At 40.6% G+C, this 18,966-nt stretch overlaps 2 long non-coding RNA genes across 2 annotated transcripts; one reads left to right on the top strand and one right to left on the bottom strand.

The window, feature by feature from the left end:
- Positions 1–4,778: 4,778 nt before the first annotated feature.
- On the top strand, positions 4,779–5,820 carry LOC112846326 (uncharacterized). Its single transcript, XR_003219240.1, has 4 exons — positions 4,779–4,900; positions 5,093–5,260; positions 5,386–5,541; positions 5,767–5,820. It is a non-coding gene; the product is annotated as an uncharacterized LOC112846326 (long non-coding RNA).
- A 6,123-nt stretch (positions 5,821–11,943) lies between these two features.
- On the bottom strand, positions 11,944–13,123 carry LOC109196439 (uncharacterized). The gene is made up of 3 exons (XR_002057894.1): positions 13,047–13,123; positions 12,843–12,910; positions 11,944–12,332 (listed from the first exon to the last, which is right to left on the bottom strand). It is a non-coding gene; the product is annotated as an uncharacterized LOC109196439 (long non-coding RNA).
- Between the last annotated feature and the right edge of the window lie 5,843 nt (positions 13,124–18,966).

Raw genomic sequence — 18,966 nt, forward strand, 5'->3', positions numbered from 1 at the left:
TTGATTGGAATAGTGATGATGATGTCTGCTATCACTGTCAATTGTCAGTAAACACTTCATCTGGCTGATGAATCTTCACGTGACATATTACAAAGTCTGTATTATTAACTCTGTAATTAGGCGCCATTCTTCTTATTTTACGGCGCTGTTGTTCAATCGGGGAATGCTCTCTGTTGAGGAGAAAAGCATTAATTTGTTTGTATACGGATTATTCATTGTTTAAATGTACCGGTAGTCGAAAAGGAGGCAGAGCTGTTGAGAAATGCTAGGAGCTAATTGGGCGCTAACCGTATTATTCAAATATATTGAATGTCGCAATGTTGGCAAAGAGAGGAAGTGACGTAAGATTTGCGCATGCGGGGTACCGATCGGGTTTCCGGTACGGATCGGGTAGCGACAGTGAGTTCTGAGTTATTTTCTTATGCTATGATTCAGCACAGCAAGGGAGGGGTGAGTACCTCAAATGTGCTGTTAGCATGCTAGCTGAGCGATGCTACTGTAAACCGAGGAGCTATTGTCTTGATGTGAGCTTCTAGTCAGGGTTTTTTCTTCCAGTTCAGAGCAGTAATGTTTTTGTTAATAAATGGGCTGTTGTTCCCCCCCACACACAATTTTAATTATAAGCTAGATATATTTCTACTAATGGAATTAGTTTGCTAAGAGCAACAGGGATGAATCAGTGAGTCAGTTGCGCTTGTGAATCATGATTCACGAGTCAGTAAACTGATTCTCGAGTATTGAACAATTAGTTCACGAATCAAACATCACTAATAAACACGTAAAATGTGGCTGTCCCAGCTGATTTATAAACATAATGATCAAATTTGCTCCAACAATTTGAGTTTTTATTTCTCTAACCTGCAGACTTGCTGAGATTATTATTTTTTTATTATTAGTCCTTTATTTATTCAGGTAAAAATCTCATTGAGATTTAAAATCTCATTTCCAAGAGAGACCTGGCATATACTTTAAAGGTTTGAAAGTATAGATTAGTTTTTAAAACAAACTTCAAACTTGGGCTCAGTCTACATACACATTTGATATGAGATCAACAATTATACTGTCTGTGTCCTCTTTTAAGATCATATTTGTAAATTTGTTTTCAGCTGACATGAAAAAGGAATAAAGTTGTGTCTATGACTTTATTACTGATGCTCATTAGAGAAACACAAAGATTTGACCTCTACACACCCTCTCTACTTAAAATGTTCCTTTTTGCTAAAGTATATAGTTAGGGCTGGATCAGGTGTCTGAATCCTCCCTTAGTTAGGCTACAATAGGTCTAGATTGCTGTGGGATTCCCATGATGCACTGAGTTTCTTCTTCAGCCAAGATCAGTGAATCAGTGTCTCACTCACTCTTATTGAACCTGAAATATTGTTAATTGCTCCACTCACTGTAAAAAGTAACACTGCTGCCTGCAAGACATCCATGGCTTGTGTTGGGTAACTTCTCTGCCTCAGATGCGCCATGTTAAATTCTGCCCTGTTACATTAAAATAGTAGCATTATGTGTGGTAGCTTTTTTTTGTATGACTCAGAGAGGGAAACATTAAATTATGACCACAACAAAAACAGTAGAGCGCACCACTGGATTATTTAGAGGAAACTGGTATGTCTGTATCTGGTATGTCTATTAGGAAACAATGAGCAGGGAGATTAGAAGAAATCTTGAGAGACTCACAGAAACAGTAATGGTTTGGGTATTTTAATGCTGACAGTAAGAAAAGTGCAGAATCGTTAGAGTTGAGGACTGTTTAAAGGGGAAAAAGTAAAATATTTGATTCAACTGATGGTTCCTCATTTGTCAGCTGAAAATATGTCTGCCTGTGATTTGTCAGCTGTACCAACAGCGAGGTTACAGTCCACCAGGCCACAGTTCCCCATGTGCCCTGCAACTGTCCCCTGGACTGTAGTGAAAGTACGTACAAACTCCAAAACACATGTCTAGCATTAACTGAACTTCCAAAACAGAGCTACCCAGATCACTTAAATTACACAATTGAAAGCATATGTATTGTTTGTGTATTCATAGACAAGCACTCACATATATTCAAATAATAATAATAAAAAAGTTCATTTACCTGTTACTACCACACACCAAAACGGTCATTGGTACTTGCTGGCTTGTGTAGCCACTATGTAACAAAAGCTCAACACTGGGCCTAGCATCCTGGAGCACTTCTGTTGTCTTTTGTACGTGCTTCTGAGTTTGTACGTGTTTTGGAGTTTGTACGTGCTTCGGGGTTTGTACGTGTTTTGGAATTTTTGTGTGTTCTGGAGTTTGTACGTGTGTCTGAGTTTTTACGTATTTTGGAGTTTTAGGCAGCACGGTGGCACGGTGGTTAGCACTGTTGCCGCACAGCAAGAAGGTCCTGAGTTCAATTCCACCATCAGGCCGGGGTCTTTCTGTGTGGAGTTTGCATGTTCTCCCCGTGTTTGCGTGGGTTCCCTCCGGGTACTCCGGCTTCCTCCCACCGTCCAAAGACATGCAGCTTGTGGGGATAGGTTAATTGGGTAATCGAAATTGTCACTAGGTGTGAATGTGTGAGTGAATGTGAGCGGGAATGATTGTCTGTCTCTGTGTGTTGGCCCTGCGACAGACTGGCGACCTGTCCAGGGTGTACCCCGCCTCTCGCCCTATGACAGCTGGGATAGGCTCCAGCGCCCCCCGCGACCCTGAAAAGGATAAGCGGAAGCGAATGGATGGAGTTTTTACGTGTTTTGGAGTTCGTACGTGCTTTGTCTCTAAGGGCCACCATAAATATACTTTATTTATTCACTCCACATAAAATGTAATAAATAAATCATATAATACAAAAACCGTCTATTTATATTTTAAACTTTTAACTATTTAAATTTTCAGCTTTTTCCTTTTAAACAAATTTAAAGTGAAACAACATAAAACACTGCAAACCACAACACAGTTAAATATAAATTAATCCTTTGTCATCCGCAACTGAAAATAGTTGTGGACGATTACTGTACCTTTCCTGTGCTACTGTGAGTGTAACTACCGCCCCTCCCCCCTCTTCCCAGAGCAAAGCACAAGCCTCGCGTGCGGAGTGAAGCGGAAAAAAGGGAGAGAGAGAGGGTCAGAGAAAGAAAAAAAACCACGGCTCCCACTTCAAAGATTCGGCTCTAAGAGCCGTTTCGTTCGTGAACGACATCACTACTGGACTGACATGTTTACTGTCAGCATTGTAATCGCTAGTTTAAAGGCTGTAGGTTGCAGCCATTGCTCTAACACTGTATAAATGTAACAGGACTCAGTGCTCTGAGCTGCTTCCAGCTTTATTTGTGAAGAGCACAGCAGCTTACAAAACACGTAGCTAGCTCGTGCAGCTGCGATGTCAAATTTTCATAAGGTAAGATGACCTTAAAATAACGGGGCTATGTGTGGTGATGCTAGCGTTAGCCATGTTAGCACGTTACCTTCAACATGTGGTCAGACTGAGTAAACAGGCACTCAGTCAGAGGTTGCACTCTCTGTTTCGCTGCAGGGTCCCTCAGTCTTCACATATCCGTGTCAAGCCGAGAGTAAATCCTGAGGCTGAACAGCCTTTGTACAAGCACACATGCTTCTTAGCAGGGCGAAGCTATGAGCTAGAAAAATCCAAGCTGGCAGACAAGCTGTCCAACCAATCAGACAGCGCCTTACATCTTACGGTGTGACTAATTTGCATTGCAGCAGGATTTTCAAAATGAAGTTGCTCATCCAACCGCTAATCCCTGAGGTAATACGAGAGCCAACAAGGGAAATGGATTTTGAAATGGGGAGTAGAATTGCCATTTTGAAAAGCATTTTGAAAATCAGTTTATTAATGTGGAATTCAAAAATGAATTAATAAATGCAGAATTTATTCTACAATTCATTATTTAAGCACAGAATTCTTTATTTCAATGTGCGTGGCTTTTGTGGTCCTCCATAGATCTCCAGTATTTTGTTTAAATATTTTACTGAGCTGCTATTTTAACCAGGGTAGCACTGTGGCAGTGAACCATGTCCTTTTAATTAATGTTTGTTAAAGTGTTTTAACCCTTTAAAGCCGGTCGGAGCGGGCACGCTCCGTTTTGTGTAACTATTTTTAAATCCCGGTAGAACTGCAACCACCTTGTGCAATATTTTTTTTTGCATATAAAACCGAAGGAGTTGTACTTACATCTTATGCCATCAGCTTGTCCTAGATCACGATTTCCTTCCCACATGTAGCTTTGCAAAAACTGCATAAAAGCCCTTGCAGCAACAAAAACATAATATTCCAGAAACACGCTTTGCCGATCAGCTGTATGTAACACTTCCTACGTCCATCAGCGCGAACTATCGCATGTCCGCCATAACTTGCCTGAAACCGGAAGTGACATCATTTTGCGGAAATTTAGCTTTTAACCTTCAGGGTCTTATGAGCCTATACTGGTATTTTTAAAAGTTATGTTTGACTTTATGACTTTCTGTATCATTTCTGGGATGCTTAGAACTCAAATTGCACTGCTGGAAATAGTTTATTTTTATGCATATGCTGATTTTGGAAATTTGCATCATAATATTTATTTTCGTTTTTCCTGCAGTATATAAAAATTGGTGTATTTCAAAAATAAAACTATTGTGGTTGAAATGATGTCGTACTAGTTGGTTTTATAAACATGAACACCGACATACTTGTTATCTAATGATAATGCAGCACATGAAGGCTACAGATGTCTTATAATGAATGTCATCAACTCAGTGATTACAGAGTCCACTGTAGTTTGGTGACTGTTACTCATCCTGTATTCTGATTAATATTCTTCTCACTTAGAAAGTGATCAAACTGATGGCAGCCTTGGAGCGTTGCAGGCACGAATAGAGGAGCTTGTCGTCATCATCAGAGTGCGAACACAAAGTCTTTACAGACAAAATGGTACGTCTCAGTTTCTTTGAAATGGACCGTTTGATACTTAGTTTGTACAGCTAATTTGTAAACAGAATAAAATCAGATCCAGGTTTGTTTAAGCTGGATGTGATTTGTTCTAGCAAACAAATTGATGAGTGTAGATTAAAATGTAAATATATACATTATGTGAAGGTGTGAATTTTTTATGATTATTTACAGATAGCAACAAGAGGCGACACAGAATTCGCAAGGTCATCTTAGTTGAGAAGAAACGCTTGGCGGCTGCTGTTGACGACTACAACAAGATTGCTGAACCAACAAAACAAATCGTATCAAGCGATGCCCTCATCCAGACTGATATTTGGCCCTGGCAGAGCACAAGTGAACGTAAGCTCTTGATTTATAAATATCCTTTTTAAACAAACTCCCAGTATCTGAGCAGTAGTTGAATGATTTGTTCTTGAATCATAACGTGCTACTATGTTTTCCCATCTGATGTTGTTAAACTGTAGCTGCTGCTGACCTCCAGACAAAGAGAAAGGTCTTTGAGAAGGTGATGGCTGTGAGGCGCCTGAGAGAGGAGGAGATGATCCTTTGCAGGGAGATGCGGCATCACTGGACAGTGTTGCGAATGCGATCTGTGGTGTTGGGGACAATCTCCTCAGACTGTAAGCACTTTATTTATTTTTTGACGAATCGATTGAAAATAAGAGCAGATGCTAAAGTCTTACTGGATCTTTTACCTATATCTAGATTGCTAGCTAACACTGCCTTCTCCCTTTAAAAAAACATGTTTAATTACATGATCCTAATTCCTTGTGTTTATGAGGTGAGGTTTTTTTTGTTTGTTTTTTTTACTTTACTCATATTTATTTGTTTTGTTCTTTTTACAGCCTCCCTTGTTGGCATGTCGGAGGATGCACAGAAGGGACTCTGTAGCCTGGTTTTAAAAAAAACAAAGTGAACTGAAAGCTGAAATGCTCAAAGTAAAGGACATGTACAAGAGAATCCTCAGCCACCAACCACTCCTGGAAATGGACTCGGAGGAGGAGGAGGACATTCCAGACGATGCCACTGGGAGTGATTTGAGCACTTCTGATGAAGACTGATTGTGTCATCATTGATGTTATGTTTGGTAAAATAAAAAGTTAATCACATCTCTGTTTAATGTGATTTTTCAACAGACATTTTACAGTTGTTTACCCTGAATCATTCTTTCCCATCTAATTTAATGACTAGTGTACATGTTCAGATACGATAACATAATTTAATTTATGGGATGCTTTCTGGGCTGCTCAAATTATCACAAAATTTAAAAGCACCAGGCAGCACACTCACAAGTAAATTTTTTGCTCAGTGTTTTGTCGAAGAAATCAACAAGTACAATTGAGATGCTTGCTGTAGTGGTGTGTTTGTTAAGAAGCATGCGAGCACACTGGTGAACTGACAGTCCCAGAATGCACCCGAGCCACTGACTCGCCCCAGAGCAAATGAAATTGCTTATCTAGAAAGACAACCGTCATCAAAGAAGAAGTAAAAGAGTAGGAAACAAATGGTAAGGGAAGGTACTGTGGGGTAGGAAAGAAAGACCAGAGCCGTGCAAAATGACCTCCAGCAGGCCACAAATGTGCACGTCTGCTCAAACGGTCAGAAACGGACTCCATGAGGGTGGTATGAGGGCCCGACGTCCACAGGTGGGGTTGTGCTTACAGCCCAACACCGTGCCAGATGTTTGGCATTTGCCAGAGAACACATAGATTGGCAACTTTGCCACTGGCGCCCTGTGCTCCTCACAGATGAAAGCAGGTTCACACTGAGCACTTGTGACAGAGTCTGGAGACGCCATGGAGAACCTTCTGGTGCCTGCAACATCCTCCAGCATGACGGTTTGGCAGTGGGTCAATTTTGGTGTGGGGTGGCATTTCTTTGGGGAGCTGCACAGCCCTCCATGTGTTCGGCAGAGGTAGCCTGACAGCCATTAGGTACTGAGATGAGATGCTCAGACCCCTTGTGAGACCATATGCTGGTGCGGTTGGCCCCGGGTTCCTCCTAATGCAAGACAATGCTAGACCTCATGTGGCTGGAGTGTGTCAGCAGTTCCTGCAAGACGAAGGCATTGATGCTGTGGACTGGCCCGCCCGTTCCCCAGACCTGAATCCAATTGAGGACATCTGGGACATCATGTCTCGCTCCATCCACCAACTGCACCACAAAATGTCCAGGAGTGGGCAGATGCTTTAGTCCTGGAGTCTGGGAGGAGATCCATCAGGAGAGCATCTGCCACTTCATCAGGAGCATGCCCAGGTGTTGTAGGGAGGTCATACAGGCATGTGGAGGCCACACAGACTACAGAGCCTCATTTTGACGTGTTTTAAGGACATTACATAAAACCAGATTAATGATTCTGTATTGCATTGATCAAGGAACCAACCCAATAGGAGCTAAAGGAATCCTCTTGACATTACTTCACTCAGTAAGTTTATATTATGTTTAATGTGCATTTTCTTCATCAGTTTAGAACATAACATGTTAGCGCTCCCTGGTCCTTTTTGGAGACAGATCCTGAGACAGCAGGCAGCTATGAAGAACTCGTGTCAGCTGTGGTAATTAAGTAATACTTTGATTTAATATTGATTTCATGACAACTATCCTCAGGCACATATTCCTGGATATATACAATGACATGAGTAAACTCCCATTTTAGAATCATTGCCTTCTTTGATCTGACTTATTGCCTCAGACTTTAGTCCAGTGTCCCCAAAAGTCTAGAAAATCCATGACACTGAGTAAGAGGCCTTTATCATAAGTGTGAGAGTTTGGTGTAACAGTGGTTGAACATGCCAAATCAATCCACAACATACTGCCATTCCCCAGCTGTAACCTGCATATGCATCAAACCAAAATCCAGTATCATAGCCACATGATAGACATAAAGATGAGGTTAAAAGGGTTGTATCATTTTGCCAGATAGCTTCATCCCCAAAAAGATAAACATTGTTCAAAAACAAAAGTTTGTGAATATTTGCTGTATTGCCAGGCCTAAACAAACCTGTTAAACTTATCAAATTATTGTCATAGATACGAACCTATTGATTGAAACAGAATAATCCATTGAAGCCTCCATCATCATCCAAGATCACTGTTACTATTGAGATTATTTTATCTCTATTTTCCTCTAGAATGTTTTGAAAATCAGTATTTGATCAATAGACTTTTTAAGTTTATTTTGATCCTATTGTTTACGTGTGTAATTGCGTTTTTATTGAAATTATGACAAGAAAACCCTTAATCAAATTGTATCTTTGATATCTAATAATAATATTAACAATAATGTTACATATGTAATATGTACACAATAATAATGTGCAAACAAACAAGAAAAATAGCAAAAAATGTCAATTTCTTTTCTAATACCCTGTATATAAATACCACATATGACCACAACTCCAAATGTGCAATTGTCACAGCATCTAAACATGACATATTACAAAAAGGTAGAAACATACTAGAAAAATTTGCATTTCCTGCGAAAATGCTGTGTGGATGCCTTAACGCTGAAGCTGTCTGCTGAAAAGCTGAAAAAGATGAAAAGTTGCAAAAAGTTGTATGGTGGTGAAAAAAAAAATGTCACCCTGAGCAGGATTCGAAACTGGATCTCCTGGGCGCAAGGCGGCTACTCATCTCACTGTGCCAAATTCACTCTCACAAGGTAAGAGATGGAGAGACTGACAATTATGGTGAAATGAGCAGAAACTGCTGAGAATTGCGCTGATAAGAGGTGAAATGGTTGAAAATTTTGCAGAAAAGAGGTGAATCAGCAGAATTTCTGCAGAAAAGAGGCAAAGAAGCAGAACGTTGCACTGAATAGAGGTGAATCAGCAGAATTTCTGCTGAAAAGAGGCAGAAGGTTCTGTATGTAGAAAAAGAAACACTGTTGAACCATGTGTGAAATAAATAAAGAAATGAAATGAAAGAACAACCTGGTTCTGCTCAAATTCACCAATCAGAGGTACTGCCTCTGTCTGCTTCATCAGGTGGGTACTTGTATGTATTTCTGCCATGGAGCGTTAACAAGAATCTGAGGTCCATATTAGAAAAGCTGCTAAAATCATAAAACTTGCGCTGAAAAGAGATGAATCAGCAGAGTTTCTGCTGAAAAGAATTTTTTTTTCTGAAAACAGCCAAAAAAGCTGGAATTTGTGCTGAAAAGGGGTGAAAAAGCTAAAGTATACCAAATCAAAGTATTTGTGCCAAAACATAGTGTTTCTGCCATATTGTGGTACTACTACATTACAACATGAATACGCATTAAAGATGAAAGAAACTGGCAACAAATTCCTCCACTACAAACCAGTCTGATACCACTTCTTTGCAGTGTTCACGTTTACTAAGGCACTACCCAAAAGGCGCCACAAGAGGGCACTCCAACACAACAGATGACCTATGTACACTGATGCACTTAGTAACAGTCAGCCTCCTTGAATTGGCAGAAATACTGTGATTTAGTAGTAATACTATAACATAACAGATATACTGTGATGTTGCAGACATAGTATGTTTTTGCACTACTCATTTGTAGTGAAAAAAATTAGCAATATAAATTACAGGTCTGTGATAGTGTCTAAATTTGTAGTGAAAAAAAAATGTTGACCAAGGTGGGATTTAACCCACGACCTTTGAGCTGCAGAGCTGTGTCATTACTGATTGTGCCACCTGGAAAGGGGGCGGGTGGCTGAAAAACAAAGACATCAGCAATCAGAAATAGATCGCGGTGAGAGGCGAAAAGCGCCTTTTTTTGGAGTTACAAAACGTCGTGTAACTCAAAAACTAGGAGGGCTAGCAGCATAATTCTTGTACTGGGTGAATCAGCGGACTTTGGTGTACTTTGACTGCGATTTTCATTGCTCTTTGTAACTCCGTCGCGGAGATATGACGAGAGAAGAAACGGCTTCATTTTCGGAGTTTGAAAACTGAGAGGAGGACAGATTTCCACCCCTCAAACAAACGTAATTCATTGCTCAACGGTAAGATAATTGTAAAAACTGCTTCCACTGTGAGTGTCAGCAGTGTCTGAAGATATATTGGCACAAGCCTCATGTCCTGACTTTGCTTTGTTAAAGAGATATGGCGATTTGAAAATGCCTCCCGTTACAGAATTTCAGCTCTGAATTTCAAAACCTCCCCACAGACTTTGAATGGGGAGTTGTCAGACCTTGTGTCACTCCGAGGCAAATTGCGAAAAAACGGTAAATCTCACAATAAAGATAGTGACATTTTCTGAAAGCCAGCAAAAATACCTACGTTTTGATGTATAATTTGTGGGGGTTGAGTGGAAATTGAGCGAGTAGCAAGAAGTTGTTTAGACATGAAGAGAAAATTCAGAAGCTAAAGTATACCAACGCATGTATTTTCTGAAAAATCACAATTTTGCAACTGAAAACTTAAAGAGAGATAAGATTAAAACGGTAGAAGATCTGAAAAAGCTGAATCAGACAGGAATAGCCCAATAATCTGAGAACATTTTAAAGTTTGAATGGAGTTTCTAGGTGAAAGTATGAGGCAGCAGTTAAGTTTCAAAACCAAGCAAGTTTTAGCAGAATTGTGGAAGTTTTCCATTCATTTCAATGGGACACAAAAAGTGTAATATTTTAAAAAGTATAATAGTAATAAACACCAAAAGATATAGCCAGAATTAGCAGAAATAGCAGAACAGTTTAGAGTTTGAACGGAGAAAATCGGCTGAAAACTGAGGGAGTAGTTAAGTGCCGAAAAACGGGGCAGCAACTTGAAGAATAAAGTTTAAAACAGGAACTCAATAGTGTGGAAGCCCTTTTAGGACATCCACACAATAATATACAATATGTTCTGAAGCTGGTACTGGTGCAGTTAACTTTGCTTTAGGCTCCCATACACAGTAGGTGTTACTTACTTTACGTGCAGTGCAGTATTACTTTAACTTGTAATATGTTATAATAAGCAAGTCACTTCTATATTTATGAGGATGTAGACAATAATGTTGGCTGATATGTAAAACTATGAGATATTGAGTGCAGGGAAGATATTATTGATCGATCAGATTCATGAATGTGTTAGGTACTGAAGCCACAATTAGAGAGTGAAACAGAGACTGGCACTGATTGAAATGTATAGTAAATATTTTATTTTGAACTTTTATGCTGAACTACAAACTGTGAACTGTGCCATCTCTGCGACCTGTGGTGCCTGGTTTACTGTGTGTAAAACTGCGCAGGTTCCCATGTGTCATCCCACACTTTGCCACTGTCAAGAGAAAAACATAACAAACAACAACGACAACCACACACAAAATAGGATGATTTAGGTTGTGACATATGACAATTTTTTAGGATGAAATATCTTCTATATTCATGTCATGCTTCATTGTAATCTAAATTAATCAAATCAAGTCAGAGAGTAATAATATATGTAATAGATGTCAAGCAGGACCACAGCAGCAGCCACGATCCATCGGAACCTGCTGGATGAGAGAGCACAGAAACTCCAGGGAAGAAGTTTAGTTAGTAACATGCATGAACTGCATTACTGAGACATGTATGTTTACAGATGGTGAGGGAGAGGGGGAGAGTTTTTAGTAAAAGGACACGTGACTGCATCTTCAACTAATACTGAGCCTGCATAACCCTGAAAGAGACAGACAGAGAGAGGGGGGGGACACTAACCCCCAGCAGTCTGGTCCTATTACAGCATAACTAAGGGCTGACCTGAACCAGCCCTAACTATAAGCTCTATGAAGAAGTAAAGTCTTATGCCTACTCTTAAAAGTGTTGACCATGTCCACCTCCAAAGCTCATAATGGACTTTGGAGGTGGACTGCTATCAAGCTCCTCACAGAAGAGCAGCTTGATTGCTAAAAGCTCTCAATTTTCTTTAGTCCATCGGCATGCTAATTGTAACTCACTATCATGAACAAGTAGCTCATCAAGGAAGACACATAACTGAAGGAGCTATCCGTGGTGCTGGGTACTGGATAATTGGAGGGAAGCGGCTCGTGTCATCTGTCATTCATTGGTGTGTCACATGTCGCAAAATGCAGATCCAGAAAATGGCAGACTTGCCCGCAGACCGAGTCACCCCTGAACCACCCTTTACCACTGTAGGCCTAGATGTGTTTGGGCCATGGACAATTGTGACGCGTCGTACAAGAGGTGGTTGTTCCCAGAACAAATGTTGGGCTGTGTTATTCACATGCATGTCAACTAGGGCTGTGCATATCGAACTGATAGAGACTATGTCTGCTGATAGTTTTATCAATGCATTAAGAAGGCTCTTCTCTATTCGGGGCCCAGCCAAGTTTCTGCCTTGCATACATGAATTCAAATTGAGGTGATAACTATTTATCAACAATATGAATGTCTGTTCCCGTTGTTACTACATACCATGTTAAGCAGGGCTTCCACTTGACTTTAACTTCTTCTTTTTCCTGAAAAACATGATATAAACAAACAATTAATTAAGAAAGATATGCAAGTTGCATACAAAAAGGAGCTTATAAACATTTATGTACTATTGAATGGCTCAATATATTATACAATTAGTTTACAAAAATATAAGAACCACTACAATGCTTGTACTGCCAGCATCGAGTGCATGTCAGCAAAGCAACACTGCTTACATTGTGGCTCACAAGCAAAACTAACTGAAGCAGATGTTACTGAATGGGAAGGAGCACCTTCACATCAATCACTCCTTCTGAGCACGATGTCAGGAGGACTTTAAAGAACGTAAACACCAGGAAGGCAGCACGACCAGGTCGTATCAGGTGGTATGTTCTTATTTAATGTCCTATTTGGAGTGAAATCCTGACTCAGTGGCTGAATTAATGTAGATTCATCAAACACAAAAGCTTATGGATAGTCAGTCAGGCACAGTTCAAATCCAGGAAGTCCAAAGATGCAAACAAATCTGCACAACAGCAGGCTAAATTACTTACATTTACAACTCTCCTGTCTACTATCTCTTCATATTTGAAAATCTTCTGTGTACGGTGTTTTCAGCATTCTGAAAAATAACAAATGAAATATTTACATGAGGTCTGTAAAACTGGAGATAATGCAAAAATTAAGAAAAAGAAATCTTAACAAACTTAACGAACCTGTCATGTGTTTCGTACATTTACAATACCATAACGTCTAACCTTTCCTTGTCCTTTTTTTGTTTGGGACATCCGAGGTGTACACCGTAGAAATTGAGGGAGATGCAGGATGTGGAGATGGAGAGGAGGAAGCAGAGATGAAGAGGAGGATGCAGGAGGAAGCAGAGACGGAGAGGAGGATGCAGGAGGAAGCAGAGATGGAGAGGAGGATGCAGGAGGAAGCAGAGGCAAAGAGGTGGATGCAGGAGGAAGCAGAGATGAAGAGGAGGATGCAGGAGGAAGCAGAGACGGAGAGGAGGATGCAGGAGGAAGCACAGATGGAGAGGAGGATGCAGGAGGAAGCACAGATGAAGAGGAGGATGCAGGAGGAAGCAGAGACGGAGAGGAGGATGCAGGAGGAAGCAGAGATGAAGAGGAGGATGCAGGAGGGAGCAGAGATGGAGAGGAGGATGCAGGAGGAAGCAGAGACGGAGAGGAGGATGCAGGAGGAAGCAGAGATGGAGAGGAAGACGCAGGAGGAAGCAGAGACAGAGAGGAAGACGCAGGAGGAAGCAGAGATGGAGAGGAGGATGCAGGAGGAAGCAGAGGCAAAGAGGTGGATGCAGGAGGAAGCAGAGAAGGAGAGGAGGATGCAGGAGGAAGCAGAGATGGAGAGGAAGACGCAGGAGGAAGCAGAGACAGAGAGGAAGACGCAGGAGGAAGCAGAGACGGAGAGGAGGATGCAGGAGGAAGCAGAGGCAAAGAGGTGGATGCAGGAGGAAGCAGAGACGGAGAGGAGGATGCAGGAGGAAGCAGAGACGAAGAGGAGGATGCAGGAGGAAGCAGAGACGAAGAGGAGGATGCAGGAGGAAGCAGAGATGAAGAGGAGGATGCAGGAGGAAGCAGAGAAGGAGAGGAGGATGCAGGAGGAAGCAGAGACGGAGAGGAGGATGCAGGAGGAAGCAGAGATGGAGAGGAGGATGCAGGAGGAAGCAGAGACGGAGAGGAGGATGCAGGAGGAAGCAGAGACAGAGAGGAACACGCAGGAGGAAGCAGAGATGGAGAGGAGGATGTAGGAGGAAGCAGAGTTGAAGAGGAGGATGCAGGAGGCTGACAGAGGGAAGATGTTGGTTCAGGCTCTAAATGAAGAATAAATTCCTCGTTTAGAGCCTCTGGGTCTGGGACTGGTCCAGCATCGACACTGTCAGCAGAGGATGGTCCAGCTGCTGGTGTAGAACTTTCAGCAGGAGGTGAAGCTTGTAATTCTGCAAAATTTTAATTATTAAACATTCATTAAAATGGGTTGAAAAAATGTACAGTACACATAGACACATAATAAGTAGTGATTTGCATGTTTTCAGTTAGGTTTTTACTAAAGTTACAACTTGTAAATATTGGCATCAAATAAGTCATCTCACTCACTCTCACTGACCCAAATCATTCAGTACAAGTGCCCTCGGGGGTAGTGTGACATCTGTAGTGCTTTTCTACATTGTACAGATAATGGACAAAGCATATCTTACTTCTCAGAAGGTGATCATAAAGTTTCCTCATCTTCATGAGGATGTCACGTGCAGCACCTTCCACTGGTTCGATCTGAGTGATCACGTCCCCTACTATACGGCTCTTACGGTCAAACTGTCCAAGAAACAGAATAGGCTGGTAGCCCAGTGCATGAAGTTTTGAAACCTGCAAGAACAACAAAGAAAAACATATGCAGCCAGTCTTTCATGTAAGCAAATTGGTGTTTAAGTTTCACATCTTTGTTGTTTTATTGTTGTAGATAGTTAAAAAGCATTTATGGTGACCAAACCTGTAAATGTATGATAAAATCCATCTTGAAATGTTTTGTCTCTCAGTTAATAGCCGATTAAATTAAAAATCAGAAGTAGCTTAAATAAAAATAGTTTTTAACAAGTTTTTTGTAGTTTGATGTCTTTAGTGTGATGATGTTATTCTGATATGAATAACTTTTTTATTTATGCTCTTTTACAAAATTAATATTTTATGTGTATATACATGTCTTGTTAGTTTCTTACAAGAAAACATTGACAACTGTGATTAATAAAGAATTGTCTAGCAGACCAACCACTTATTAGATCAGAACTTTTAAACTTACTGACAACTGGGCTGAATTAACCACCCTGCTCGCATTTCTGTTTTTTTTTTTTAACAGAGGCAGCCCAGTTACTGTTTTTAAACTGTTCTTGTTTTTTTTTTCAATCCCTCCTTTACGTTCAGGCTGCCCAGGCATCCACTGCATGTCTTCCTGGTGTTTGGAGCCTGACAGGAAGGGCATGGTTTGGTTTTTGGTTTTGTCATTTCTGCAAATGAAAATGGAACATGTAGGGATTATTTCAGGTCTGCTTTGGTTAAATGATTACAAAAATAATTTATGACCAGAGAAATAACTTATATTACAAGGCATTATTACACCATATTTAGAAAAAAAATCAATTAGAGATTAAAGTTGTTAATATTGAGTTAATTACGAGAATAGGGTTAAAAAAACTGAATTGATTACAGAAAAGATACATTGCTAAAATAGAGCAGTACTAACATTAGCTGGGTGGCCAAGTAAGTGTCTTACACATGAGAATACATCACAAAAAAATTAAATAAACTTTTGCAGAAGTAGTTCTCTTGGTACACAGACTGCTCTGTGAAAACATTTCAAGTTTAATATCAGTTTAATATCACTGAAATTAATATTTCAGTGAACATGCAAATTACCCACAGTTTATCACAACTTACTTAGCTAGGAGCTGCCTCGTGTCGAGTCGAAAAATTCCTGCAGGACCGTGAGTTGAAAGATACATTTACTACGACTCCCAAGATGCATTGCAGTAAAAACCATCCAATCGCCTTGCTTAAGATCTGTTGACGTGTCGCTAAAGGCGCGCTGTAGATAAATATTGCAATTTGTAATTACATAATTAAACACTGGACCAGTTTATTTTCGTATTATCGCTGGTTATTATTTTAGAGTAAATAAGGGAATAACGGGTAGCACCAAACTGTTGTTATCTTCATTTCCATAGGTTGAGGATTATGGGTAGTGTGCAGTTACGGGATTAGTGCGCTGTCTGCGTAAATTGGTCTGATTGGTTGGAGCCGAGCGCATCCAAAACTAACAGGAGTGGTGAATGAAAATAATAAACCTAACAAAGGATTATGTACGTTAAATCTGCGCACTTTCAGATCGTGAATCACTTTGGAAAACACTGTGTGATGGCCACAACATGAAGCGATTTTATTGTTGAATTATCAGTGATACTTTCATGTGTTTTTGTTGAGAAATATTAAAGATGTCATTAAAAGAAAGCATTAAATTAGGGAGAAAAACCCGTTCACGGAGAGGGTCCCCGGTTCTCCAGTTAGATTGTGCTTCACGGCGTCATGTTTCGCCGTGACGGGGTTATTATTGGAGTAAATGGATGGCTGGAGCCTCTGCTTGAAGCGTCTCTGATCGCCGCGAGCGGGTTCATATTGGAATGAATTGACAACCCACAGCGTCGCATAAAAAAGTGGAAGGGTACCTTTAACGTCAGCATGAGAAGTTAAGGGACGTGACAAATCGTCAGTATTTTACGCGTCGGGAGTGAGAACGGGTTGGCCTAACCCACTCCTGCGTTACAGGTGAAAATAGAGCAACAGGACTGCTGAGTCTTTGATTTTATTTATTTTCTGCTGTGTTTTACTTTCATCTATTTGAAAGAGTGAGTGTAAACACAAAAACACATTTTATTTTATGTGCTGGAATGTGCAGAAAATAGGTTTAAATGTTAAACAAATTTCTTCCAGTCAGAGAATGTTGCATATAATTAAATTTTTGCTTGATGCATAAAGTTAAAAGATTAAAACTAATAAAACAAGTTTTAAAAAGAGACGTTTCCATTTGATTACATTTTGTATGATGGATTATGTAGAAAAAGTAGAATTGGGCTGAAAGATCTATCGCTTTATCACCTATTCAGGTTGTAAATCATGTTTTTAAAAAGTAACTAAGTAACTAAGTAATTAATTACTTTTGAAAATAAGTAATCAGTAAAGTAACGGGATTACTTTTTTGGGGAGGTAATCAGTAATTAGTTGCTGATTACTTTTTTCAAGTAACTTGACCAACACTGTAGATACCTGAAAATTCTACTTAAGTACAGTAACAAAGTAATTGTACTTATTCCCATCTCTGCATATAACAATCTGTAATCTTCTTAATTAGCAGGTTAAGAGATAACTGGTGTGCATATCAAGCTTGGGTATAAAGGGAGCACACACCAAAGGTTCAGTCTTTGCAAGCAGAGATGGGTGTGGCTCGCCACTGTGTATGGGACTTAAAACGATAACAAAGAATTTAGGTATGTGATTATCCATGGTACAGGGAGACAGGAGAAATCACTATGCATCAAGCCCAAGAGAGAAAACCACTGTTGAATGTGTGTGACCTTCGAGCTCTCAGAAGGTACTGCATTCAAAACCGTCATTCTACTATGACTGCACTTCAGAAATTCATTGTAACTTAACACAGTCCACCAATAGATCACGAAAAATACAGACTAAAGCTGTACCACGCAAAGAGGAAGCGAATATCAACTTTGTGCAGAAATGCCAATGCGTTTTCTCAGCTGATGATCATCTGACATGGAACGAGCCCCCCCCCCCCCCCCCCCCCCCCAAATCCAGATTGTTACCAAAGACAGATGCAAAAACAAACCTTTGTGATAAATGGGCGTGCATCAGTGTCCATGGCATGGAAGATTTGTGAAGGCACCACAGGCTTACACGGGAACTTTGGAGCGACATATGCTCCCATCAACACATTGTCTTTTCCTAGCAACTCTATGTGTATTTCAACAGGATAATGTCAGGCCTCATTATGCACAATTTACAACAGGCTGGCTTCACAGACACAAAGTCCGTGTCCCTGACTGGCCTGCTTGCAGTCCAGATCTGTCTCCCATTGAAAATGTTTTGCACATCGTGAAGAGGAAAATCAGACAATGGTGACCACAAACTGATGCACAGCTCTAGTCTTACTTACAGCAGGAATAGACAAAAATTCCAATCGTAAAATTGCAACACTTTCTTCAGTTTCAAAAAGATTAAAATGTGTAATTAAAAGAAAAGGGGATGTGACCCAATGCTAAACTTGCATGTCCCAACTTTTTTGGAATGTGTTGCATTTGCGCCATCTCTAAAATGAGAAATGTCTCTGAGCGATGCTGACAAACCCCAACAAACTGGCAGAAGGCCATGGGCATACAAGAATACCCATGCCTGCCCACTGCCTCTCACTGAGTGCAGCAACCAGACTGAAACAGTCCAGTTCCTCTCTAGGAGACTGGTTCCAGAGCCCAAGCCATGCTTAGAGGTGGACACCTCATGCAACAGGTCAGGCTCCTTCCCCATCAGAGAGGTAACATTCCATCTCAATAGCCGGAGATGAAGAAGATGAAGGTGAATAAAGCTCTGAATAAAGCTCTGATTCTTACATCACCCAACTGCGGCAAACAGTGGCGGTCCTAGCCTGTTTGGCGCCCTGGGCGAACACTCCCTGTGGTCCCCTCCCCCCAACCACACACACACACACACATAAAACATATTAAGGATTGTACATTAACATAAAACTGTTGTCGGAATTTCGCCAGAGAAACAAACACACACATGAAGAGAGAGAGAGAGAGAGAGAGAGAGAGAGTATGCATTGTATGCAAACGGCTACCAAACAACCATCATAATACATCATACAATGAGAACAGGACAAATCAACAATTGACTAATTAATATTAAAATCTGTAACATAATGTATTGTTTGGAGTTTAGTCTGTTACTGGAGCCTCAAATGGGTGATAGAAAACCGATCGGTGCCTATGCCAATGTGCTTATGCATATCTTATGCTGATCCCAATATGCGCTGGCTGACGTCGGGCCAGCATGAGTACGAGCAATTTTTCTTTTTTTTGCCGATGCCCGTGATGCCGCC

Source organism: Oreochromis niloticus, linkage group LG3 (genome assembly GCF_001858045.2).
Source record: "Oreochromis niloticus isolate F11D_XX linkage group LG3, O_niloticus_UMD_NMBU, whole genome shotgun sequence".
In the NCBI taxonomy this organism is placed as follows: Eukaryota; Metazoa; Chordata; class Actinopteri; order Cichliformes; family Cichlidae; genus Oreochromis; species Oreochromis niloticus.